The 26,034-nt window shown below is 45.1% G+C and overlaps 2 long non-coding RNA genes across 2 annotated transcripts in view; both read right to left on the reverse strand.

Annotated features, from left to right (window-relative positions):
• LOC141373238 (uncharacterized) overlaps positions 1-375 on the reverse strand; it is a 67,996-nt gene extending 67,621 nt beyond the window's left edge. The window contains exon 1 of the long non-coding RNA XR_012378966.1: positions 275-375. This is a non-coding gene — a long non-coding RNA (uncharacterized lncRNA). The remainder of the gene's footprint in view (positions 1-274) is intronic.
• A 22,275-nt stretch (positions 376-22,650) lies between these two features.
• LOC112822489 (uncharacterized) lies at positions 22,651-24,845 on the reverse strand. Its single transcript, XR_003207725.2, has 3 exons — positions 24,781-24,845; positions 24,110-24,206; positions 22,651-22,725 (listed from the first exon to the last, which is right to left on the reverse strand). It is a non-coding gene; the product is annotated as an uncharacterized lncRNA (long non-coding RNA).
• Between the last annotated feature and the right edge of the window lie 1,189 nt (positions 24,846-26,034).

A 26,034-nucleotide genomic window follows, 5' to 3' on the forward strand; every position in this document is an offset into this window, starting at 1 on the left:
AATATGATATTTTACTTTTCCAAATCCTAGTGCATGACAGGGTCTTGGGGAACATGCTCTTTTGTTTCTAAGGCCATCACTTTCAAATTGAGTTATATTTGATGAATATTTATTATATGGCAAGTTGTTTCAGTTAGGATGCTTTTGGCTTCAAGTCATAAAAACAGATTCAAGCATCTTTAAACAATAAGGAAAGGCATTCATTGCAATAACTGTAATTCTTAAGAGACAGAGGGTTGGGTAGGCAGTTTCAGTGGCCCAGCCAGGGTCTTACCGTCTTTCTGCTCTGCATCCTCGGGCATCTGCTCCATCTCAAGCTGATGGCAAGATGGCTTCATTAATGCCAGGTCTCCCCTCCAGACATGACAACACCCTGAGAAAGAAGAGACAACATCTCTTGTTCTCTTAGGAGCAAGAAAACATTTCTCAGAAGTCTCCCATGTCTCATTGCCCAGAATTGGGTATAATGCCCATTCCTGAGTCAACCTCTGGCAACAGGAATGTGATTACCTGCAGTCCAAACAGACCTACCCAATGAGGCTGGGGAAGGGTGAGTTTCCTCTAAGGCACATGGCTGCTTGTAAGAACACACATACCTGCACAAAACCTGGATTCAAGTAGCAACAGAAGTGGATAATAGATGCTGTTAACTCATGCCCCGTTTCCCTCTCTTTCTCTCTCCTGGCTGGATTCCTTTGCCAGACATCCAACAGTGTCCTCCCCCACACATACTTACTGTTTGAATGGTAATGCATTAACTACAAACTCATTTATTCAATAAACATTTATTGAACTCATACTAAACACCCAATACTGTGTGAGGAGCTGAGGACTGGGAAGCAAAGACAGGGATCCTGATCCTGATCCCAATGATGTCATGGAAGAGCAGAAAATTGAGGAATTCCATAGTACCATGATAAATGCTATGTCCATAATTTAAGGGTGCTATGGGGGTTCTAAAGACTGAGCAACTTCATGGGGGAAGGGTGGAACAAACAGGGACTATTCCAGCTGAGCTTTAAAAGATGAGCAGGTGATGGAAGAAGAAGAAGAAGGGGAAACAGCTGTACAAAGGACAGAGAGGACACTGGCATGGCGCTGAGGTTCTGTCAAGCTGTTGAACTTGGGTCTGCAGTGCTGTTCTACCCAGGACACAAAGGCACCTGGGGGGGGAGCTTTGGGCCTGGCTAGTAACCTCCATTTGCACTGTTCAAGAGACATCGCCAGTGGATACCATCCCTAAGAAGTTCTGGAAGCAGTTCAAGCTAATTGTAGCAAGCACAAATAGATTATTAATTAACCTTCTAAGGTCACAGACCACATCTCAGAGACCACTAAATCTTCTCTCTCACTTCACAGTCAAGCTCCTGGCAAAAAGATATCCACACTAACAGTCTCCTCACCTCCATTCAATCCTTAACTCCAACCCACTGATGGTAACAATATGGTGGTTGCTCCTGCTAAGGTCACTAGTGGCCTCAATAACTGCAAGACACCAAACTGAATGAAACCACCACCACCAACAGCAACAACACTCTCACATTCTACCTTCTCAGCATACTGACCTATGTATAATTCACTAATTACCTTGATTAACATCTTTAGAGACCCCAGGCAGTGAAAGTACGATTTCTCTCTTCCGTTTCAATATGAAATTAGAATTTAAAACAATCCTAAATCATATTTTTTCCACAAGGACTTCATTTTTTTTTGAAATATCAAATTCTTTCTAAAACAAAATCAATCCCTCTGGCTCTCAATATCCCTGTTTGTTTAAGCACATGGGTGGTCCACCAGGGGAATAATCCAGCAATAAACACATTTGTATCTTGTCTGTACTAGGCTAAACAGTGTTCTCCCAAAAGATATATCCATCCAGAACCTCAGAATGTAATCTTATTTGGCCTTTGCAGATGTAATTAAGGTAAAGGTCTTTAGATGATATCATCCTGGATTAGGGTGAGCCCTAAATCCCAAGACAAGTATTCTTATAAGACACAGAAACAGAACCGTAGAGACCAAGGAATATCATGTGAAGACAAAGGCAGAGATTGAAGCAATATATCTACAAGTAAAGGAATGCCAAGAATTATTGACAGCCACCGGAAGGTAGGAGAGAAGCATTGAACAGATTCTCCCCCAGAGCCTCCAGCAGAAACCACCGCTGCTGACACCCTGATTTCAGACTTCTGGCCACCAGAACTGTGAAAGAATACAAGGCATTGCAAGGCATTATTGCAACAATTCTCATGCTTGCACACACGCACACACACACTGCCCGCACTTGTCCGGGGGGGGGGGGGGGGGATCCATGGCCCAATTACCCAACAGCCAGCGCCTAAGCCCATTTCCACACTAGCTGGGTTTCCAGAGAGCCAAAGCCCTGTTCAGTAATAGTAATATGCTGGCTTTCTCCAACATTTACATCCCCTGTTCACCAAGGAATGGCCAAAGGAGACTGGGGGTCCCCTGAATGGGGACACAGGGTAACTGCCAGGGTCACCACCGCTGCTCCATCACTGTAAATGAGTAGACCTTACGAATGAATGGCTCCACTGGGTAGTTTGACTAGCATCGGAACAAAGTCAAAACGTTTTGTTCTGGAGTCTTGGACGTCCGCAGAAAAGGCCCGAGGTAGAGGCAAACCAGAACACAGGACCTCTCCTCCCTGGAAAGTTACCCTTCTGCCCTTCCCCCACTCTCACCCCTTTCCCAATTCTCCCCTCACCCTGGTGAAAGCTCCCAGCCAGCCCAGGCCTTGAGCCACCCACGCCAGCTTACTCCCCATTCATTCGCTCGCTCATTCAGCAAACATCCACAGGCACCTACTGTGTGTCAGTCATCGTGCCAGGCCCTGGGCTGGAGACCCAGGGCTGCCAGACCCAGGCTGCTTGCCAGGCCCCGCTGGGGAGAGCAGAGGAGCTGTCCCTCCCCTCCTCTCATCCCAGGCACGCTCCACACAAGGCCCTCTCTTCAGAGAACCATGGCTTCGCCGTTCCTTTCAGAGGCCTCACCCTGGCGCAGGAGCAGTGGCTCAGAAAATCTGTCCTTTCACTTGCATTATAGGATTTTTTTTAAAGCCTCCTCAGCAGCAGGGGCAGCCGCCTTACCTTCCAGAAGCCTGTGGCTTAGGCTAATATTTACATGCATTTGCATTTCTTTTGTACACAAGGATGGGGAAAAGCATGGGGAAGGGAGTTTTGCCAAGGAATGAAAATGTGCCCTGAGCCAATCCTCAAAGTGCGATGGCAGCTGCCAATTGAAAAATCAAGAAGCAACTTGTTTAGCTACCGTTCAGGTGATTTCTATCGCTCCCACCCTGGCTCTCCTTCGCCAGCAAACTCCGGTCTCCTTCGCTGGCCTGTGCATCTGGTCGTGTCAGCTGTGGCCCAGCTCTATTTTGTCTGGGTCTCACAGGCCCTGGAAATCGTCTTTCTCCCCTCATTCTTCGGGTTTGGGTCATTTTTAGAGAGCTCTGTGGGCACCCTCTGGTGGCTGACTGGAAACTTTACCTGCAGAAACTGCAGTTGAACAGAATGGCTTTACGTTGCAGCCACACTCTTCCGGCGGGTGTCGGAAAGGGTCAGCGTACCTGCGTACTTTGTACCACCTCTCCCCTCCCACGACTCGGGAGCTGGGGACTGGGACGGTAGCTCTATCCTCGCAGGAGGCAAGGTACTTTACGGAAAGGGCCGAGCCAAGAAACAAGGCTTTCCCAGGTCAGCCTGGGCGAGGAGGATGAGGGCAGCCGATCTTTGGGCTCTCAGAGGACTCATCTCGCTGTAGCTCAGGGGCAGGCCAGGCTCCTGGAATGGCTCTCTTCCCAGAATTCCTGCCCCTCTGCCAGGCCAAGGGGCAACCATTCCTGAGAATCTTCCTCACCTTCTGAGAAGGACTGGGACGGGAGGGGGGGAGGAGTCACAGCGGGAAGAACCCTCCCCCTGATGATGACCACCCCACAGGCCTTAAAATCAGAGGTTCTAATGAGCATTACTGTTCTGTCAACACCATAAATACCATCACCTGATATTCTTTAGCACTTTCTCCAAGGATTTCATTAGCCTCAGGATACTTGCTAAAGTCATTTAATGTTACCTTCATTTTGCAAAAAGGGGCCCCAAGAGGTTCACTACTAATGTGACTTCCCAGGGCCTGCCAGTGTAGGCCATGACTGAGTTTTCCCTCCTGCCTGGTGGCGCTCTGGAATATTTACCAGTAGCTGCTGTGGGTCTCAGCCACATCCCACCCCTGTGTCTGTCTGTCAAAGCAACAGGAGAATTGTGAGGAGGCCTTTAAAAGGCAGGATCTTAAAGCGGCTATCCTGGAGGCACGGGAAGGTAGCAATATCACAAGTGGGTTCCAGAAGCTGGAAACAGAACCAGCTTGCTCTGATTCCAGACGCCTTGGTCGGAGGCCTAAGCCGTATCATTTACCTGGAAACAAAGAAGCATTGTCTACCAGGAGCAGTCTTCTTTATTGCGACCATTTTTCATTGGCTTTTTTTTCTCCACAAGCAGGCCCCAGGGCAGAAGGGAAGCCCAGCTCCCCGTGAGCCATCAGTCACCCCACACTGGCCGTGGCAGCCCTGTTCCGCCCAGCCAGGTCTCACAATGCCGCTGGGAAAAGCCTGGAAGCTAAGACTGGATCAGAGCAAAGAGGCCAGTGTGAGCACAACCTGAGGAAACAGACAGCTCAACCACCCACGGAGCCACCCACCCAGAGGCAGGGCCGTCGGTCCTGATAAATCTGAACTGAGCTCATGGGTTGCTCCCTCCAGCTCGTGCTCCCAGCCGGATGCACGTACTGATGTCGGGTTACTACTGCGGTCCCCAGATGTGCACTCACGTGGGGATGGAGCAGCCAACATGGTCATCGCAGCTAAGGGACTGCTGGCTAGGTGCAGCTCAACTACCCACTCTGAGCCCTTCACCTAGATTAACTCATTAGTCTTCGGGACAGCCGAATAAAGGAGGGGCTGTTATTACCCCCATAAAACAGGACACCACAACGGAGAAATTTAATAGCTCGACACACCTCGTGCCTGTTGTCAGTGGTGGAGTCAGGACTCACATCTGGCCACCTTGCTCCACAGCCTGCGATCTTAAACCCCCTCATCCTACAGTTTCCCGGAGTGTGGGGCACGAGCTCTTTTACCCCTCACAGAAGCAGCTGCAGGGCCTCCGCGCTAGTATCTCCATCTTCCTGACGCGAACACTGAGTCATAGAGGAGTTAAACAGGGTTCCACAGCGGGCAAGGGGCAGAGTCAGAACTTGAATCGAGGTAGCTAGACTCCTAGCCCTCCTCCCTCCTAAAAGGCATATCGGAGAAGGCTCCTCCCTCTCTGCACACTGCTCCGGGGACGGGTTCATAGCCACCTGCCTCTGACTAGCAAGGTCGTACCAGTCTTGATTATGCCCAGGTCACCCCTGCCTTTCTGGGGCTTCCAAGTCCAGGAAGGTAGCTCTCTCTTCCTTAGCCAGATGACTCCAATTTCTCTGGAATTTTATGGGACACAAAGGCAAATCCAGTTCCTCCACTGGTTCCCCAGGGCTCCCCTCAGGTGGCCATTCAGGAAATTAGGGAATGCGTTGCTCAGCCCCAGCCTTGATCCCGATGGGCCAACATTCCTAGGGCATTGCCACAATTTAGAGCCTAAAGTCTTAGGCAAATTTTTCTCCTTTCTGGCTTATTGATCATCTGCCTGGCTATCTTCCAAAACTGACACTGGCCTTTGTCTTTCAAGGTTTGTGTCCTGCTGCGTTGGGCAGTTGAGTTTTATCAAACGGGATCAACACCATGATTTCGACTTCAAATTGCCTGGTGCCAGTCTTCCATTTGTCCCTCCCCCATTCACACTTCTCCCAGGGGACTGACCTAGAAGGACAATATCAATAGATTCCTTGTCCTCTGGCTCTCACTGGGTTCATCCAATGGAGGTCACTGGCAGTAAATAAGTAGGCAGGAGGAGAGGCCAGAGTGTTTGTCCTGCCAGGTTCCCTTGAGTTATCTGAGTCTCTCTACTGAGACCATAACATATATATTCCTGTATCCACCGGTAGGTAACAATCTACCTCAAACACTCAGTAACCAAAAACAATTAACAACCACTTATGTTATTGATGAACCTATAATTTGGACAGGGCTCAGAGAGGTGACTCAACTCTGTTCCATGTGTCATAAGCTGGAGCAGCTTGACTGGGGCTAGAGAATCCACTTCCAAGATGGCTGACAAGTTGGTGCTGGTTATTATTTGGGTGAGCCTAGTCAGGGCTGCTAACAGCGACCTTCAGGTCTCCAAGTAGGCCTCTCCTTGGGGCCTGTGAGACTTCCTCCCAGCGCAGTGAGTGGTCCAAGAGCATGGAAATGGAAGCTGCCAATCTGTTAAGGTCTGGGCCTAGAAACTGGCACGACATCACTTCTGCTATGTTCTTGGTCAAAGCAGTCACAGAGGCCCCTCTGAATCAAGGGGGGGAGAACACAGACCCCACTCCTGATGAAAGGAATACCAAACAATTTTAGACTTTAATTCCATTTAACCCACCACAGTTTATAAGTGGTCTCTCCTACAGCTACCTTTCCAGGGTCCAGTAAGTGATCTCTCCCCTTGCTCCATTAGCCCAGGAGTGGAGTCGCAGGCTCCTTATTAGTGCTTGTCCCAAAGTACTGTACTGTCCCTGGTTTGATTTACCTATACCCTGATCACACATTTGTAATGGCCTCTTTATTAAACTCCCCCTCAAAATATCCAGCTTGGGTGTATGCAGGTACTTGCCTGGACCCTGGCAATATTTCTCTGCCAAGTGCCTACTTGACCCCACGGGAATGTTCCATGAGACCACCCTCCTCAAAACCTCTCCTCCCAACTCCCACCAGCCTCCAAACTCCCCACACTCCAATCTCCTTTCAGCTTTGCCTATCATTTTCCTTCTGGCCCTTGGAAGACCTCAGCTCAGTCAGGAAGAACTAGCTAACTTCGCAAAATAATTCATGCTTCCATGCTTCAAGGGTGCTCACACTTCATGCCCACCTCACCCGGGAAAATGTTTATACTACTATACTTCCTCAAGAGTCAGATCTTAACCCAAATTCTTAAATTCTAGGTTCATAAACACAGATATTTGTGAACCTCCAATTAGGCTAATAAAAAGGGGTGCTCTGGTCAAGCTAGCCTTTCAGATCTCCTCAAACCACACAACCTCCAAATCTTCCTACTTTCAACCTCCCAAAGTTTGCCTTGACCTTGAATCCTTATGCAAAGCCTGAAGATCTATTTTACTTCTTTTGATTTTCCCTGATAACTCTCCTGCCTCTAATGGGAGCCCTGTAGCTGATAAGTCCAGAGCCAGGACAAAAGGGCATATTGACTGCCCCCATGTCTCATTTCATTCAGACAAGTGTATCACCAACCAGTGAAGAGGAACAAAGGTTGTCTTCCTATGACACTGCAAAAAAATAGCATTTTCTGGATTCTTATCTGGAACTCCAATAATTATGGTATCTGTCATGTATTTAATCAGCAGAACCGAAAAAGGCAGTGCTAAACAATTTCTCGAAGCACTTTCTTCCCATTTAGTACTTCTAAAACTTCTTTTCATTAATTCATTCACTGAAGAAATATTTATCTGAACACTTGCTGTACATGGCGGGCAATGTACTAAGCATTAGGAATCAATGATGAGCAAAAACAGACAGACCGGAGGATACATCACTCAACGAATCACACAAATATATGTGAAATAACAAATTGTGATACCATTTTCCTTGTATTATGAGTGTGTATAACAGGGGGAGACTGTCATCATCAAGAAGGTCAGGGATAAATATCTGTCACACTTAAGTCCCACTGATGCTCCCACCCTCTACCAGGCTCATCCCCGCCCTGGGATGACCCCAGAACAGCTAAAATGGAAGTGTTAGTCCGCATTGCTTATAGCTCCCCGCTACTAAGGGCTAGGGACTTCCTCTTACAACAACGCTGTCAGCTCCCCAGTCCAACCCTCCCACCCTGGGAGGTATCAGGAGCCGGAGGCCACCACTCCCATTAATGGGGTAGGGGGTGTGGAGTGGGTCTTAGCAGGAGCCTTCTTCTAAAGCAGAACAAACCTTGGGGCACCTGGGTGGCTCAGTCGTTAAGCGTCTGCCTTCGGCTCGGGTCATGATCCCAGGGTCCTGGGATCGAGCCCCGCATCGGGCTCCCTGCTCAGCCGGGAAGCCTGCTTCTCCCTCTCCCATTCCCCCTGCTTGTGTTCCCTCTCTCGCTGTCTCTCTCTCTCTCTCTCTCTCTCTCTCTCTCTCTCTCTCTCTGTCAAATAAATAAATAAATAAATAAAATCTTAAAAAAAAAGAATCCAAAGCAGAGCGAACCTTGTTCCATGGTGGCATGGCCGGGTCTTCTATGACACCTACATGCTGTCATGCCAAGCTGCCCAAGGAATCTCTACCAACAAGTCCCAGCCCTATTAACAAGGATGCCTCAAAGGCAATGTTGCCCGAGAGGTCAGTGGGGTATCTGGCTCAGCACCTTCGTCCACATTTTGAAAGAGCTGGTTTTTATATCTTTCCTGAGTCCATGTGCAACAGTGTTCTGTGGACATCTTTCTACCACTTCTAAACTGTGGTGGATTATCCTGCTATTTACTTCCAGTTGCTTCTCTTCTTATAACTACTCATGGAAGAAACTATACCCCTAGGCAGTACCCAAGGTTCTCTGGGCCCCACGTTCACTCTGTCTTCCAGTGAGAGCCAACTGCCAGCAGACAGCCCTCTGGGGACTGCTGCGCCCTCCTGATACGGCCCATGTCACTAGAGCAGACACCCCACCAAGCTCTGCCCTTCCCGCACGTACAGAACAGGTGTCTGCCTGGGCAGCCTCGTGCCCACACGTGAGGATGGATGTTCCTATTTGAGGATGCCAGTCTGCGGAGGCAACAAACCGTAGCTGAGAGAAACGTAAGCCAGGATTGGATTTCAATGCTGCTTCTACCTCTTACCAGCGATGTGCGTTTGGGTAACAGCCTGAAACAGCCTCAGTTCCCTCACTGACAGAAAACTGAGATAATAATTTCCACCTCCTGAATAGAAATAATGGCAACCCCAGTACAGTGCCAGGAACCCAGAAGGTGCTTGACAAATGCTAGTTTCCTTTCTGTTCTGACAAAGCCGCTCTGGCCAGAGATCCTGCAACTAAGTCTGCACTCAGCCCATTGGCTCCAAAGGACTAAAGCAAAAGGGCAAATAATTTAAAACCACACTCCAGTTGCCGAAATAAAGCACTTTCCCCGTTGAGAAGGACTGCATCCTAAAGGCTGTGGAGGCTGAGAAGTCAGATCCCCCAAAGAGCCACCCCTCCCCCAGGGGAAGTCTGAGGGGTGGGGGAGGGGAGGTGCGCGGGGTCTAAGACATTCCCTCAGTCCTGAGGGAGCAAGTGTGGACCTCAGAAAGGCTTCAGAGTCAGCCCACTGCTCTAGAATGCGGCATTGACCCGACTCAGGCCGGTGACTCCCCGCCCACCCCCGTTCTCTGAGGCAAGATGACTACACGGACTCCATCCTCCCTCGGAAAGAGCGAGCTTGTGCTCCGATCAGAAGAGGATCTGTGAGAAAGGGTCTGATGTCCCCGACAAAGGCTCAAGTGCATCGAGATGACCCCTCCAAGCTGAATCAGGAGTTTCTGAGACTCCCCCCGCCCCCCAGCCTGGCTTGGAAAGAGGCCTGAGGAGGGAATCTGCAAGGGGGGTGGGGGGAGGGGCTCGGCTCGGCCCGCAAGCCTCCAGAGGGTCTGCATAAATGCATGTGGTTCTGCATGCCCAGAGGACAAGACTCCCTCTCCTTGGGCGACCTTGCTGGCAGCAGTGGCTTTGTTAGCCTGTGGACTTTCATCATATTCAAAAGATTCTACATTTGAAAAGAGTTAAGCTGGAGGAAGCTGGGGGGAAAAAGAGTCAGAGAAGGCCTAGCCGGGTAGCAAGAGCCTTCAACCGAGTTGTCACCCCGGGGCCTGAGTGGGTAGTACACAAAGAGGGCTTTTCTCTCCTACACACACTTTTCCAAAAGCAAGGGGCTACCGTAATAATAGTGATAATAACCCCATTTATTGAGAGTTGACCGTGTGCCCGGAACTCTACCGAGCGCCACTTTACATCTGGTGTTTAATTTACTCCTCACAAACGCCCCATGAGATATCCTCTCCGTTTCACGAACAAGGAAACTGAGTCTCAGAGATGACCCACCACCGCCAGCCCCGGGTCATAATCGTTTTTAAGTGGTAAAGCCACCGTTCTCAATTTGTGGAGAGTAATGAAGAAAAGTGTGGCATCTGAGAGTTAGAGTCTCTCCCGGGGAAGGGCTTCCAAGTTCATACACGGGAGGATCAGAAGGATCTCGAAGGGGTCCCCGTCATTCACTCGGGCTTCTCTGTCTCCTCTCCACCAAGGGCAGGAGGAGTGGATCCCGGGGCCCTCAACGGAACATCACCTCTTCCCTGCGAGCGTTTGGCACATGCCGTCAGCTGTGTCAGAGAGGATGACGGTCCTTCCCTTCTCATCCCATCTACTTACTTAGGAAAGTCAGAGCCGAGCTGAGCCAGCTTCTTCGCGGACCTGTGACCTGTGAGTCACGCAGAGCCCCTTGCTTAAAAGGGTCCCATGCTTGGTTTATTGCTTTGCTGTTACTGCTTTAAAATTCTTAATACATTTTCAACAAGGGACCTTGCCTTTTCCTTTTGCAATGAGCCCCACAGATTACATCATTGGTCCTGGACAGAGCTTTAGGCAGGGGCCAGGGAGAAACAGCCCGTCAAACCACAGTGTCTTTTGCCTTGTAGCCTCTTCTCATGACCACTGGGCTGTTCCTGGGGAGGACACTACACATAATGGAGCCCAAAGAGCATGGATAAGCCCCCTTGCAACAAATGCAGATGATACAGTTCCTTGAAATTTGGCAATGTAGAAGGAGTTCGTTGGTAAACGTGTTTTTTCAAAAAACTGAACCTCATGGCACCTGGTACCAATGGCTAAAACTGGCCACCATCGAGCCCAAGTTTTACCAGATTTGGTGAAAACCACAAAGAGCTTGCTACTCTTCCCTCATCCTGGCGGAGCTGGGAATGTTAAGTGTACAATCATAGCAATTACCACAATTTTGCTCAGATTTCCGCAGCAATCCAGAGGATCAGAGGAAGAAAAGGAGCATTGTCTGCTGTCCAATTATCCAGAACATGTAGGAAGAGGAGTTTGTCCCGATGTCAAAAATCCTTGTGTTTATCATAACCTGTGCTTCAAGGCAGGCTTTCATTTACGGTGTTAAGGAGCCAGATGCTTGAATAAAGAGATGGCAGACCTTAATCATTTTCCTAGGACTGTGACCACCTGAAATAACATTTGCTTTCACCTAAAGACAAAAGTGACAGTTCCAGTAGAGAATCTGTGTTTGTGAAGAATTAGGTTCCTCCAAATGTTGATTTCATGGCACTTAAGGTGGGGCGCCGGGGTGGCTCAGCTGGTGGGGCATCTGACTCTTGGTTTGGGCTCGGGTCATGATCTCACAGGTCATGGGGTCATGCCCGATGTGGGGCTCCACGCTCAGCAGGGAGTCTGCTTGAAGATTCTCTCCCTCTCTCTCTCTCAAATTAAAAAAGAAAGAAAGAAGGAAGGAAGGAAGGAAGGAAGGAAGGAAGGAAGGAAGGAAAGAAAGAAAGAAAAAGAAAGAAAGAAAGAAAGAAAGAAAGAAAGAAAGAAAGAAAGAAAGAAAGAAAAAGAAAGAAAAGAAAGAAGGAAAGAAAGAAAAGAAAGAAGGAAGGAAGGAAGGAAGGAAGGAAGGAAGGAAGGAAGGAAGGAAAGGAAGGAAGGAAGGAAGGAAAGAAAGAAAGAAGGAAAGAAGGAAAGAAAGAAAGAAAAGAAAGAAAGAAAGAAAGAGAAAGAAAGAAAGAAAGAAAGAAAGAAAGAAAGAAAGAAAGAAAGAAAGAAAGAAAGAAAGAAAGAAAGAAAAAGAAAGAAAGAAAGAAAGAAGGAAAGAAAGAAAAAGAAAGGTAGGTAATATGAGTGCAGGTAGATGTAAAGGACCAAACTAAATCAAAAGCAAGCAGTTTCCAGTTTTTTTTTTTTAAGAGAGGAAAAACTATTTTGACATAGAGATCTATTTTCCCCTCCCTCCACACACACATATACAATTTTACCACCTTCATTCAAAGGCTAGAGATTTTTTTCCCCTTCTAGGTTTGGTGCTGGAATAGGTGACAACAGTGATGTTTATTCCAAGTCATCATTCATTCATTCATTCATTCATTCAGGTCAAAACATGCGGGTACTCTGAATAGGCTAATAGTTTAGCCTCCCTTCCTCCAGTATTCTTTTACTATTGGTTCAGTGTCTATTTAGTGGCAGTGGGGAAAGCTAAAGCAATAGTAACAAAAAATGAAAATGTTTCTATTTAGAACCCACATGTCAACTATCCTCTCATCCTCTTCTCGGAGTATTTTCAAAGCAAAACTCCACCTTGCAGAGGAGTACTGGTGAGCAACGTCATTTACCGATGTGTTTGAAATGGTGGTGTGGAATGGCATTTACACTGCTCAGCAGACAGTGTTTTGCTTAAAAACTCCCAATACCTTATGTGTAGAATGCCAATATACATTCCAGGAAGACAGAAAGGCTCCTCCAGGGAAAGAAAATGAAGCTGCTCCGTCTTCACCCTTTAATCATTACTATTCCCCCCCCCCAACACACACACACACACACACACACACACATACTCATCTTTTTGTCTTCAAAGAGTCTTCCACATATTCGTAGAATTAGTGAATCTTTGGTTAACCAGGCTGGTATGATCCAACAAACCCTTCCAGTGCCTTTGTGAGCACAACCTGTGCTCAACTCTCCTCTCTGGCACATCTCCCCCACCCCCGCCCCCACCTACACTGACACACACACACACACACACACACCAGATCAAGACGACTCACCTTCACAAAGAAAAACAAACTCACATTCACCAGAAAAGCCAGACGCGGACACAGTATCTTGTCGTAACCCAAGGGGATGGTGCTCACCTGGTAGTTGCCTGAACCTCCTCCACTGGGGGCTCAACTCCCTGGGGCCACTTTGAAGTTGCTTCTATAAACCAACTGGGGGATCCTCCCTGACAGGTCACCTTTATCTGGGATCCCTTCAGGAGAAGGGACTTCTACTCATACAAGACCATGGATGCTAAAAACATAAGACAGAGAGTTAGAGCCCAGCTGGGACTCTTTGGACATGGGAGAAAAGCCCCCCCAAATGCCCGTAAAAAGTGGGGGTGGAGGGAGAGTGATGTAGGAGAAAGCTAAGGGAAAACCTCCTGTGAACAGACCTGTGGCAGGTAAACAGCAGAAGCTGTTAGAGTCTATTACTCCCTCCTCCTTTCCATTCCAAAACTCTCCCGAAAGATCTCCTGGGATGTGCAGCAAATCAGTAGTGATAGTTTCTTGCCCACATTTACTCCTTGTCCAATTTCCTCTACTAGCCAGAGAGAAGACTACTTCTTGAGCAGTTCTGACCGGGAACCGACAGTGATGATTTAAAAAAAACACTAAGCAAGCCTCCTAAGGGAGGCACCTTATGAGAACATTTGAATATCTTTAGAATGAGACCCACAGAGTCCTCTCCCTCATGTCATTTATATTGAATGAGTATTACTCCGGGACTTTAAATTATCTTAATATGCCCTTCAAGTCTCTTTCCTCTCTGTTCAAGCCCCCGTCTGTCATTGTTACCGTCATTGCTGATGCTCCTAAATAGTACCCACTCTCCGCACCCTCACATTCTAGTTGGAGGTACAGGAGAAACAGTCAAACAGCAACAACAACAAACCCAAGCAAGGTAAGGAGTGCAAATGTCCAGAGTGTTGCGGATGGAAAGTGCTGGAAGAATCAAGAGGGGAGAGAGAGCTTTAAGCAGAGGCAAGCAAGATAGGAATGGCACTAGATGGGGCGCCTGGGTGGCTCAGTTGGTTGGGCGACTGCCTTCTGCCCAGGTCATGATCCTGGAGTCCCGGGATGGAGTCCCACATCGGGTTCCCTGCTCAGCAGGGAGTCTGCTTCTCCCTCTGACCCTCCCCTCTGTCATGCTCTATCTCATTCTCTCTCTCAAATAAATAAATAAAATCTTTTTTTAAAAAAAAAAAAAAGGAATGGCACTAGAGTGGAGGTGAAAGCAAGGATTGTGAGGCAAAAGGCAGATCTGCACAAGGAAAAAAGAATTCCTCAGTCCAAACTAGACCAAGCATTCAAAATGGAAGAGCTCAAGACAATGGTATGCAGGTAAAAAGTTGGATTTGTAGATTTTGACAGCTATCATGGTGTAAATACTCCCTTCAAGGCCCATTTCCAGCTACCAACATGATATCACTGAACACACAGTTGGGAAGATATGTACAAAAGTGGCTCTCCCTAGGTAAGTGCAAGTTGGCTCAAGAACACCACTGGGGCAAGAACTTGGAGACCTATTACTGAAGTTTAGCCCAGTTTCATTAGCCCCCAAACAGAACTTTTCAAGATTAAGATAGGCTGACACAGAAGACAAGTCAGCTACATCAATACCTTGTGTGCTGCCGCCTCCATATGTTCAATAATGGGGAACTTGGCCTGTTTTCAGCACTGCAATTCCCTGAATGCTGTTTGCAATTCTCTGGCCCACGTCTAGTCTTAATATTCCCTTTTATAAAGGAAAAGAAGTCTTACCAGTTTCTGTTCAGCCTTTTGGGCTAAAGAGAATGTGCACCAGCCCAATCTACATGGTTACCACCATTGCCAATCCCCCAGACAGCACCTTCCCAAATTCTCTTTGGATCTGCCTGGAAGCACAGGTGGTTATTTACTGACTGTGTCTGTTCATGGCACCAAAATGGTAATCTTGAGCCTCTGGCCTGGAAACTGTGCCGAGAGTACTTCTATAAGTAAACATACCTCAAGACTCTGTGAACTCAAAGCTTCCTTCGTGCTTCACACAGCAACTGGAAACACCAAAAAACAACAGGGCTCCTGGACAGAGCTTTTACAGGAAGCTGGACTCCGTGGAGGCCCTTCCAGCATTACCCCAATTCTCCTTTAACAGCACTCTAGGAAAAGGACGCTACTCCATGGGTCAGGTCATAGCAACACTTCAGGACCAAGATCAACGTGCCAAGACAAGTGCAAGTAGGGTGGTGGGAGGTGGTTGGACCAGGGTATGAGAGAGCCTCTGGGGAAGAGGGGAGCAATGTCTAGTCTATGAGTCCTGTATAAAGGATTTTTCTTCCATCCCATAAGTGTCTCAAAGGCAGAGCAGATTCAAGTGCAAAGGAATGAAAACAATGAAAACCCTTTTTTCCAGTTAAAGATATATGTAGGTTTTCTCAGAAAACAAGCCAGAAATAAGAAATAAAGAACCAAAAATATGTCCTGAAATATTAATGTAAATATATATGCAGGCTTTTTTTTTTTCATTTGTCATCCAAATCCTGCTCCCAATTATTATTTAAGACCTTGGTTATGGTACAATTAGATGGAAACATTCTAGAAAGCTATTGTGAGACACAGTCAATAAGCCCATTTATTATAATATCTTGGAGCAATCTGAACTCTACAACCATTCTCTCTTGGCCTCTATCCTTTGCTTTCCAAGTGAATTGAGCTAAATTCATTATGAGAGATTTTATTGTATCATACTCCCCCTTGCTAAATACCTGACTGATTTCATTGTTTTCTCAGGCCATGAACCTAAAACCTAATTGACAGAGGGTTGGGTGTTCTCTTCAAGTTGCACATCCATCCCACCAGAGGAATTGCTGCATGTCTGCTACTGTTCCAAAGTGCCCAGTTATTGATCCTGATATTGCACAGTTTTCCAATAAATCTTAATCACACAGACACAAATCAGCAGAAGTACTGAGAGCCTTCCTGAATATTCACCGGGAGAGAGATGCAGGTGGCATCTTTGACTAGAAACGCCTGCAGGCAATTGCATACCGCATTGGGAAGGGGAAGAGATTTCCACTGGGAGAGCTTATCATTCCTTAAATATTTATGTTTGTTTTCTCAGTTATAAAATTACCGCATCCCTCTTAAGAATTCCACCAAATATGTCTATTGTCTGAGGGGATTGTTTTTGTTTTTTGTTTTTCATTTACTACAGCTTTCAAGATAGTACATACATGACTTTCAAAAACTCACTTTGAAAATTGAGGGGTTTTTCTTTTATCTCGAGAGAGACGGTGCAGGCTCACTGATTTCTGTAATGTTTCCCTTTTTTCATAATGGCACAGAGACATCACTCTGCACACTGTCAACACTCTTTTGGGAAGCACAGCTTATAACAACAGAGAACTTAATATTGAACAAACCTTGCAACTGTCGCCTGTAACCCTTTTCCTTCTGTTACTTGCAGCAAAATCTTAAGATTTCTGAGTCAGATAAATGTATCTGAAGAGACCTTCACAATTCACTTAGCTTTACTTTTGCTATAAGCAAAATGGGGAGAAACATCTACTCCTACCCCACAATGAAGAAAAAATGGATAGCTGGGCTCCCCTGGGGGAAGCAGTGTTCTACAGAGCACAGGATAAATGCTGGTGGAGATGGCAGATAAAGTCCTCCTTCCCAATAATTTACAATCCGGGAGCCCAAGACCGGCCAAGTCTTTAAAAGAAGCCCAGAGGACAACTCTATTCACTTACACCTGAGGATAAGACCGCCATTTTCCTTTCCTAATTTCCCAAGGTGCCTAGGACGTTTCTATGACCAGTAGATGTGATTGGCTACCTAAATGAAAGATAACAGTCAGCTTGATTAGTGTCTTCTCTCTGGCTGACATATGTACAATGCTTAGTCCATCAAAAACTGAAAAGATTGATAATTCTTACTCTGAATTATAAAATGTCCAAAAATCCAAATGAAAAGTGTTTTAACTCATTTTGTTATTACATCTCAATTTTATACCATGCAGCAACTTTCTAGGATACAGAGTAGAATGACAGAAACTTGTGGACATCTCCTGAAGCCCAAGAGATTATCTTACTTTTTGGAGTTCCTTTGGCAAACTTCTGTTTGATACACATCAAAACATCATTAATATGTTTTAATGTGATTTGTCAATTTGCAGAGAGGACGGTATGTGTTCTAGGCTGACTTCAATGGTCAGAGAAATGTCTTTGCTGAATAAAAACCAATTGGAAAGACCTTTAACGTGTGCTATAGTGTATCTCTGCCTGATTTCTTCATAATGTTACCTGGACAGTGAACTTGCTTAAGGTAAGTTAGTATAAATGATATCATCCTTCCTGTAAAAAAAATTTTTTCACCAACTAAATGGACTGCTAGATATCAAGGAGAGAGGTAAGAGCTGATTAGCTTCTTTCACAAGTGTATCTTCAGTAAGTATCTCTCTGTGATCACCAAGACAGTGGTGACAGTGATAAGCCTTTGGTGGGAGCTGAAAACCTTGAGCATCATGGTGTCAGTTTTCCTCTACTGACATATATTTCTGCTACTTTCAGGCTGAAAACTCACTACTTGATCACCTTAATAGTGCTTAAATATAAAATGTCCCAGATTCTTTACAAAATATAGTATGAGTTTGATTCTCTTAAACAGTTCTATCATTAATTCTGAATGTTTTCAGTGTTCAGAAGGTGCATACCCACTAGAGAAATCATTTGTCATCTAAGACTGTTTTGGGGTCTCTTCCTTAACAATTTTGGAGACACCTCCTTAGCAGGGTAAGGTTTCTTAATGACTAGAGAGCTCTCTGGCCAAGCCACCAACTGGATTCTTGTCCACAACCCTCATGGGACACGTTGAGCCCTATTAAGAGTTCTGTTATCACTGCCCTCAAAATGGAGAGTTCCCACCCTTTTGAGAGCTTGAGACTGAAGTAACCCATGCCCAATTCTCAGGAAGTCTGCAAATAACATTCTGGTATTACCCTCTTATGCTCCTCCCTGGTTCTTCAGATTTTTAAGTCTTTGCTATTTGTACAGCCATTTGGATTGGCTGGAATCTTGCCCTCTTTGAATATCCTTGTCCAGTAGGGCCATTGACCTCAGAAGTATTAAATGAATATCTGATCAAATCTCTCAAGGCTTTGTCCAAATCTCATCATAGTTCTGGAGTCTTTGCCCAAGACAAATCTCAGGCTTGCTTGAGTCCTCTTGATGGAATGGCCTGGGCCAGCAAGACAACAACCAGGTGTGCAATGATAGTCATGGGAGATGTAGCAGTAGTAGTCACAATGCTATTACTTAACACACACAGGAATCAGGGCAGAAGATGGCTAGGGCAGGGGGGGGGGGGGGCATAATTCCAAACCTCCCAGCCAAAAACGAGGCCAATCCTGACCAATCTAGAGTCCCTGTCAGCAAATGTATCTTTTGTGAAGTGTGTATGTTTAAACACTGACATTCCCACACACCTTTCATACCATGGCCTTTGGACTTTCAGCTGACAGTGAAACCCGCCAATGGTTGACTTTTGGCACCATTACCTTCTTGGTCTGGAAAATGGTAATTTGAATAGTTCATTACATTATAACCTTCTCATGTGTTTGTTGTTTTTTTTTTAAGAAGAAAAAAATGAAAAACAAAGTGCAGGTGCCAGTGATACAAAGCACAGATATCATAAACTTAATCTGAATCGAGTTTAAGCTAGAAATCATTAGTGGTGCCCCAAAACTCATATAACATTCACCTAACAGAGACTCCCGAGAACTTGAGAAAAAAAATTATTCCTAATCCCCAGCATTCTGGATAGAGTGCCAAACTTGCCCAAGGCTGCTGGTTTGAGCCTTGTAGACCACAGTCAATCAAGTCCAGGCCAATTAGATTCTCCACCTCACCCATCTGCAGCCTTCCTGAATCCTGAGCCCTCCTCTGGAAGGAACTCAACCCCAGAAATTCGAAATTAGAAAAAAGGCAAAAGGCCTCTGGGAAGCACAGACTATGTAAATAGCCAAACAAGCTCTAAGATTTTCTGGGAGCCAAAATTTTCTAGATTGTCCCCCTTCAAGATCCAAACCAAGTGGGAGGCTTGCCATGCCTTCTCTCTGCAGACACAGGTTTTTTTGAACTTTTTGGAAGCAGAGCACCTGATAAATAAACCATAACACAATAAATTAAATTTGTATCACTGCATCTATCTCCCAGTATGAAAGAAGCTCCTGGTCTTATTCTTTCACGGTTTATATTTCAAGGCAAAATTTCAGCATAATTTAGAAAGTTTCCTTTTCTATTGAGTCAATTTGCTGTTTTTGAAATATTGTACAAATAACTCACATGCACCATGCTGGGTGGGTGAATAATCTATCTTTTGATGAAAAGCATAAGTTCTTTTTAGAAGGAATCATTTATTTCTTAACATCCCCAAGGCAAAAAAACTCCCAAGATAAAGCTAGGACTCTTCCCTTCTCTGGTTTATTTGACACCATATTTATAAAATAAATTCTCTGAGTCAAATGATCTTGAACATGTGGTGTTGGAGGTCTGTGCTTTTCAACTCTTAAAGAAGAAAGCTTTTGGGGAATGTTCATTCATTCATTCAATCAATCATTCAGTCATTAGACACTCGTTGAGTGCGTAGGACTTACAGGACACTGTGCTGGGTGGTAGTACTAACGGATGGGGACAGATAAAAAGATAAATAAGCAAGGATCCCTCCACACTGGGAGCTCAGAAGCACTAAGTACAAAGAGCAAATAGGAGACAGTATGGTTCCTACATCTGATTGCACACCAAGATCACACCAAGATTGAGAAACCAATTAAAAGTCTTAAAATCATAGACCACAGGCAGCAGTTTCTCTGACATCGGCCATAGCAACATTCTTCTAGATATGTCTCCTAAGGCAAGGGAAGCAACAGCAAAAATAAACTATTAGGACCACATCAAAATAAAAATCCTTTGTACAGTAAAGAAAACCATCAACAAAATGAAAAGGCAACATACTGAATGAGAGAAGATATTTGCGAGTGATGTATTTGATAAGGAGTTGATATCCAAAATATAAAAAGAACCTATAACTCTCAACACCAAAACCCCTAAACAATCCTATTGAAGTGGGTAAAGAAGACATATAGATGGCCAACAGACACATGGAAAGAGGCTCAACATCTCTAATCATCACAGAAATGAAAATCAAAACCACATGAGGTATCATCTAACACTTGTCAGAATGGCTGGAATCAAAAAGACAAGAAACAAGCGCTGGCCACGATGTGGAGAAAAAGGAACTCTGGTGCACTACTGGTAGGAATGTAAATTGGTGCAGCCACTGTGGAAACCAGCATGAAGATTCCTCAAAAAGTTAAGAATAAAACTACCATACGATCCAGTAATTCTACTACTGGATATTTACCCAGAGAAAACATAAACACTGATTTGAAAAGATAGATACACCCCTAAGTTTATTACAGCATTATTTACAATAGCAAAGATATGGAAGCAACTGAAGTGTCTTTCGATAGACAAGTGGATAAGAAAAATGTAATATATATACACAACGGCATACTAGGCAGCCATAAAAAAGGTGAGATCTTGCCATTTCCAATAGCATGGGTGGACCTAGAGAGTATTATGCTAAATGAAATAAGTCAGACTGAGAAAGACAAATACCATACGATTTCACTTATATGTGAAATCTAAAAAACAAAATGGATGAATAGACGAAAGCAGAATCAGAATCTATAAATATAGAAAACAAACTGATGGTTGACAGACAGAAGGGTGGTGGGGGGATGGGCAAAATGGGGGAAGAAGATATAGGCTTCTGCTTATGGAATGAATAAGTCACAGGAATAAAAGGCACAGTGTAGGGAATATAGTCAATGACATTGTAATAACATCGTAATAACATTGTAATAACATCGTATAGTGAGAGATAGGAGCTACACGGCATAGCATGACATTCAGAGAAGTCAAATCACTATGTTGTACACCTGAAACTAATGTAACATTGTGTGTCAACTATACTTAAATTTAATTTTTTTAATTTAAAAAATAAAAAACCTAAAGATTCTTGGGCCCCACCTACTGGGCTGAGACCTACTGAATCAGAAGGGCCTAGAAGAAACTGAGCATTTGTATTTTTATAAATAGTCCAAGTAATTCTGAGATTCAAGCAGGTATGGAAATTACTAAGGCTTAAATAGTATTCTAGTGGCTAGAAAATCCCACATAGCCTCTACCACAGCCACCAAAAGTATAAGAAAGTAAAAGTCAATTTTGCTTCTAGCTCATAGTCAAGATCAGGGTCACTGAGATCCTCACAGGCAAAGCCTAAAAGCTACCCTACAAAGAAGTGGTCTGGCTTGCCCAAAGAGAATATCCAGGAGGATATGCAACTTTAACTAGGAAGCCAAAGGTTTTTAGCTATCATTATGTTGTTAGAAAGTCAAATATACAGGGGCGCCTGGGTGGTTCAGTCAGTTTAAGCATCTGCCTTCAGCTCAGGTCACGACCTCAGGGTCCTGGGATCGAGCCCCACATCGGGCTCCCTGCTCAGTGGGGAGTCTACTTCCCCCTCTCCCTCTGCCTGATGCTCCCCTTGCTTGTGCTCTCTCCCTCTGTATCAAATAAATAAATAAAATCTTTAAAAAAAAGGAAGGCAAATACGTATTTCAGCAGTATGCAAGACTATTCACACAGACTCACAGCTCATCAGATCTAGGTGGAACCTCACAGATGGTTACAGGGCTCAGGCAGTAGCGTGAATGAGTGAAGCAGGCTGGAGGGGACAGGGGTTTCAAAGGGGGCCCCTGCTACTCCACCCTAGCTGGTACTTGCCCTGAAACAATGTGGGCCCAATGGGCCAGTTCTTCCAAATTTTCAAGCGAAGCCAGAAATCTGGATTTGAAAAACTCTCCATGCAAATAAAACAGACTTTGCAGACAGATTTGACCTGTGAGCCACCAGTTTGTAATTCCCGATGTAGCCCAAAGTCTCCACTTGACATATGAGAAAATAACTTTGTCCTATCCCTTGTATATTTTCAGTTTGGCCTGCCCCAGTAAGGAGAGAGAGTTGGGGTTGCATTACGTTCTACTTTTTTCCGTGGGTTTGATTTTTGTCAATTTTATCAATTGGTCCCAATGCTCAAAGGCAAGTTTGCTAAAAGCCACATGCATAGGCACTATGCTGTGCTGCCCAGATTCTCACTACTGCAGTTGGCAGGCCTTGGCTCGAAGCCCTCCCCTGGTGACTGGGTACTTATCAAAGTGACTGGTACTTATCAAAGCCCAGCACTCTCACCCCAACTCAGGACAACCCTGCAGAGCCACCCCAGCTTCAAAGCTCCCCAGGGGATGAGCTAACGCCTTGTTGTGGCCACATCACAGCCAGGCTTCTCCCTAGGCCCAGTCCTGCTTCCCCAACAGGTGTGGGTCCCACAGTACTCTGTTCCCCAGGAATCTGACCGGCAACGCCAAACACATCAGGATCCTAAAAATAACCTCATCTATGACAGTCTGGACTTGCAAAGTCAAACCAGGGAACCATTCTTTGCTTTGTGAAAATGTCTTCTGTTGTCTATTTCTAAAATTGGTTTTTTGATTTTAGAAAAACCACACTATGGTAGATGTTTCCCATTTCCTGCCCCTACCTCTGAGTTCAGCCACAACTGTGGCAGGCTCTTCCAGAAGTTCAGACCCACCTGCTGTTGACAGTGCCCGGCTCCTCTTTTGGCCAGTAGACTCGGGGCTTTTACTGATGGGCCCTCAGACGAACAGCCTGCAGAGGTAGGGATGTTTGTGCCAGTGAGGACTAGGAGCTGAGGGACTACTGTTCCATCCAGTCTCCTGGCTTTTGGGCAAGTCCCATGGCAAGGAGCTCCCATTCCTCACCCCGCAGCCTTTATACACCCTGACACGGGCTTCTCCCACCCTATCTCCTCTCTCCTTCGCTCCTCTTCCTGGGATCATGTCCCAAGTCAACGACACCAAGTCCTTCTCCATGAGGTTCTACCTTAAGTGGCACCCAGACCAAGAGAGAGGCATCCTTGATTTTTAAATACTCAATAATACACAAAAGTATAAGAAAATAAAAGTCCACTTTTGAAACATCCCTCCAGGTATATTTCTATGTATTAATGCCCATTTATAAGTAACTTTTTTTAAAGATTTATTTATTTATTTGAGAGAGCCCGCCCATGTGCAAGTGGGGGGAGGGGCAGAAGGAGACAACCTCTAGCTGAGTCCCCGCTGAGTGCGGAGGACTACGGGGCTCCATCCCAGGACCCTGAGATCATGACCTGAGCCAAAATCAAGAGTTAGACATTTAACTGACTGAGCCACCCAGGCACCCTTTTTATAAGTAACTTTAAATAAACTGGATCAACCTAGATACTCTGTTTGGTAACCCTGCAGGTCCCTTTAAACACTTGTACATTTAAAATTCAAATCACCTTCTACAGTTGTTTCATTTATTCACCCATTCATCTGACAAATGTTTGTTTCAGGTCTTCCATGTGCAAGGCACATGCTAAATACTGTAGATGTTACAAAGACAGGTCCCATGCCCTTAGGATGTTTTTATTCATTTTTCTATTTAATTTTTCAGGAGTGTATTGAGTGAACAAATTAAGGCATGCAATGTTTTCAAAAACCACACTAATAGTCCTTGAAATCTCATGCCATAGGATTAAATTAGAGTTTTCACCCAAGTGGCAGATATAAGATGAATGGACTCCTGGGTTCAAATTTTGGCTCTGTCATTAAGCAGAAGTGTGACCTTGACCCTCATTTTTCTTGTTTGTGAAATGGGGGAATCATATTAGTAACTATTGTCAGTAGTTGTGAGGATAAAATGAGATAATCAATATAAAGAACTTGGCATAGTGCCCGACACAAAGTAAGCGCTCCATACATTTTCACTCCAATAATAATTATTTTCATCTAACAATAACCTTGGGTCCACTCTGTGTGTAGCACGGATCCAGGGCCCATGGGAATTGGGCAGAATAATGAAACTCAAAACACAGACACTGTCCAGTGCTTTTACACTGGGCACAGTTTGATCAGCTTGGAGTCCTGTCACTGTCACTGGGAGCTAAGGCACCAGAAACACATTGTGTGCACCTGGTCACTACCTGTAACCATGGAGAGATTGGGCTCACCTGTCAATTTGGTACTAGCGCACAGGTGCACGTGGTGATTTTGCCACAACTGGAGAATGTTCTGGGTCCCCAGAGTCCTGCTCACAGCGTGCCAACCCTGTAGGGAAAACACAAATCAGAGAATGCAGAAGGGATGTAAATATCAGATTTGCTCAACTTTCTGAGTAAATATCTTGCTGGCATGGAGAGTCACGTTGCATCTCAACTCCTCAAGAAGTATTTGGTCAGGCAGCCACTGCCTAACACACCCCGTCCTGTCACTATGAACAGCATGTTCACCAGGAGCCTCTCTCTCGTCTATCTCTTGTAGTCCTCCCAGTGTCCTGCGCCGTCTTAGTCCTCCTAGACGCTCGATAAATATTTGTCTACTGATTGATTGCTTATAGATCTTAAATATCACTCTGGCAAAGAAAGAATGTAAGAAGTGTGGAGAATGATCTAGGCAGGGTGTCTCTTTTGAAAACCTGACTTTTCAAAGGCTTCCTGTCTAAGCTTTGAAAAGAGAGAGAGAGAGAGAGCAGATAAATTCAAATTATCCTCATGACGCGGTCGTGCATGTCTAGGTGGGAATGGAGTAAGAGCAGAGTGGCTGCCACTCCATGCACAAAAGATTACAAAACCAAAGAGGGGAAAAAAACAAAAAACAACCACCCAGAGACTGGAAAGCATACCTAAGGTGGTGACAAGAACAGGTGAGAAATGAAATTGTTCTACAGCTGAGGAAGGCAAGCCACTGTCTGAAGATATATTTTGTTTCAATTGTTCATTCCTAAGACAACAAAAAATGTATTAGCATTAAATTAGGAACACTGGAAACATCAGATCCAAATTCTACAAGGTAACAATTGGCTCCAGCTTATCCATATTCAGCAGTTTATTCACTCCAATTCACCACAATTCCTATCACCCTCAACTCTCTCCCTGCCATAAAGCTGCATGTAAGTTGCCATTTATCACCTTGCTTCTACTATTGTTTTTCTTACAGATAAAATTAGGAGGAAAATTGGGGCACCTGGCTGGCTCAACTGGTAGAGCATGTGACTCTTGATCTCGAGGTCATGAGTTTGAGCCCCATGCTGGGTGTAAAGATTACTTTAAAAAAAATTGGGAGGAAAATTAAATGTTTTTGCTTTCATGTCTCTATCAAAACTGGGAAAACAAAAGATAGACTGAAAGGGCCACATGCTTCATAAAAATGTTTTACCTACAGCCACTTCACTCATTTGTGGCACATTTGGACCTTATAGGCATCTTAATTTGTACCCTATATTAGTTTTGTATCGTTACTCTAACCAATGACTACAATTTAGTGGCTTAAGAATAACACAAATATGTTATCTTATCATTGTGAAGGTCAGAGGTCCAAATGGGATTCGCTGGGCTAGAAGCAAGGGGTCTGCAAGGTCTGCGTTGCTTCTGAAGCCTCTAGAGGAGAATTCGGTTCCTGGCCTTTTCCAGCTTGCTTTGCTGCCTGCATCCCTTGGCTCTTGGCCCCCAGCCAGCAATCCATCTCTGCTTTTACTCCAACCTCTGCTTTTAGTCATCACATCTCTCTCTCATGGTACTGCTCCCCTGTTGCCCCTGTATGGGTCCTTGTAATTACATTGGACCCACCTGGATAATTCAGGACCCTCTCCATCTTCAAGATACTTAATCACATCTACAATTCCCTTTGGCCATGTAATATAACACAGTCCCAGATTCTGGGGGGATTAGGATGTGGACATCTTTGGGGAGCCATTATTCTGCCTATCAGATACCCTGTTACAGATGCCAGGAATTATTATGCCACTGTTTTCTACAGAATTTCTAAAGAGATAAGAAAGGGCCAAAGGGAAAGCCAAACATTTCAAAACTTTTGAATATAATCCAGTTAAAATTCAACTTGCTCAAATTCTTGAACCTAAGCAAGGAAATAAGGAAAT

The sequence above is a fragment of the Callorhinus ursinus genome, unplaced genomic scaffold, assembly GCF_003265705.2.
Source record: "Callorhinus ursinus isolate GAN/ISIS: 27379988/994484 unplaced genomic scaffold, GSC_fseal_2.0 scaffold8, whole genome shotgun sequence".
In the NCBI taxonomy this organism is placed as follows: Eukaryota; Metazoa; Chordata; class Mammalia; order Carnivora; family Otariidae; genus Callorhinus; species Callorhinus ursinus.